At 47.2% G+C, this 1,510-nt stretch overlaps 1 non-coding gene across 1 annotated transcript; it reads left to right on the forward strand.

Moving 5' to 3' along the window:
• The first annotated feature begins 307 nt into the window (after positions 1-307).
• On the forward strand, positions 308-380 carry TRNAK-UUU (transfer RNA lysine (anticodon UUU)). Its single transcript has one exon. It is a non-coding gene; the product is annotated as a tRNA-Lys (tRNA).
• The last annotated feature ends 1,130 nt before the right edge of the window (positions 381-1,510 follow it).

Consider the following 1,510-nt stretch of genomic DNA (forward strand, 5'->3'; position numbering starts at 1 on the left):
ACTCTCTTATATCTACCCCGAGGACCAGCTAGCCTTGCCAACTCCTTCTATTGGATGGCGAGTTCGATTAACGAGAAGGTTCCTAGAAGCACATGATTTGTCGATTCATTATTATACCTTTATTTATCTCGTTCCGCAAATGAAGCGTCTGAACCAAGGGATAGTTGCCTAGGTAACATTCATTCATGTATACTACTAGAATGCCATCGCGATACGCCCGGCCTAGGTCAGAGTTGTTCTTTGCCGTTCAATTACTACATAGAAATCTATCTCATAATTAGTAATAATAATAATAACAATAATACTCGGGTGTATAGCTCAGTTGGTAGAGCATTGGGCTTTTAACCTAATGGTCGCAGGTTCAAGTCCTGCTATACCCAAACCTGAAACACGTGATTGAGTAGTTATGACAGTTCGTATATACGTTCAAAGATCACTCTTCGGGTTAGGGGGACTATTCGCCCAATGATTGAAGGCCGGAGAGAAGAAACCCATTTGATTTCGGCGAGGCCTAGTGATGGCATAACTTCGAGGTTCCAACTGCTACGGATAGGGGGACTTGAACCCCCACGACGTTGGTCACCAGAACCTAAACCTGGCATGTCTACCAATTCCATCATATCCGCACGTCGATTCAAAACGCTCTTATTGAAAAACCCGAACTTCTTCACTGCTAACTGGATAAAGCCAGGAACGCCGGTAGCGGAGCAAGGCTCAGATGGCGTAGCAATTAGGGGAAGCTGAAACACCGCCGTATATTTTGATTCTCTCGGCAGCGTAATTCGCTCAATGAAATAGAGCCTATTGGGCTAGACGCGTCATAAATGAAATTGTGACGATCTCTTTTAACCTCTTAGGCTCGGCTCTGCTCATAACTGACAAGAAGCGCTCTTCAAATCGGGGTGGGAAACGTGAGAATGCTAACTTATGGCCGTACTCACGGATGGAGAGGGATTCGAACCCCCGGTATTCTTCTGAATACTTCGGTTTTCAAGACCGACTCTTTCAACCGCTCAGACATCCATCCCTTTCCCAGCAAGATCATAAGCTTAGAGCTACCAATAATCAACTGCCATATCGAATTACTATTCTTTCGAGAGCTTATGAAAGAAACCGAGGAGAGAGAAGGCTGCGAGACCTAACGGTCTCTTCCCAAAGCGTAGGAGTGTAGCCGGCCTTTGGACTCTCTGGCGATCATAAGGTGGCTCTCCTCAAAGCGTAGGAGTGTAGCAGGCCTTCGGACTCTCTGGCGATCGTGAGGTGGCCGGGTTTTTTCCGATTTCCACTGTCGGCTAGACTTGTTGTTTGTTTAGTCCCTCGTAGAACTTGATGCTTTGCGCCTTGCTTACCCAAGCTATGCGGGCTCTATTATTACTATTATTACTTCCCACCCAAGCTTCGGCTGGCCTGTGGGGGGAAATGGAGCGGAGGCCTTTCCATTCCATCGTTTTCATGGCCCTTGCCCCGGCCTAACACGGTCCAATCCGTGAATTCGTCACCGTTTTGACGC

This window comes from Dipteris shenzhenensis, unplaced genomic scaffold (genome assembly GCF_047967505.1).
Source record: "Dipteris shenzhenensis isolate YYH24624 ecotype China unplaced genomic scaffold, Dip_SZ_1.0 scaf0056, whole genome shotgun sequence".
Classification (NCBI taxonomy): Eukaryota; Viridiplantae; Streptophyta; class Polypodiopsida; order Gleicheniales; family Dipteridaceae; genus Dipteris; species Dipteris shenzhenensis.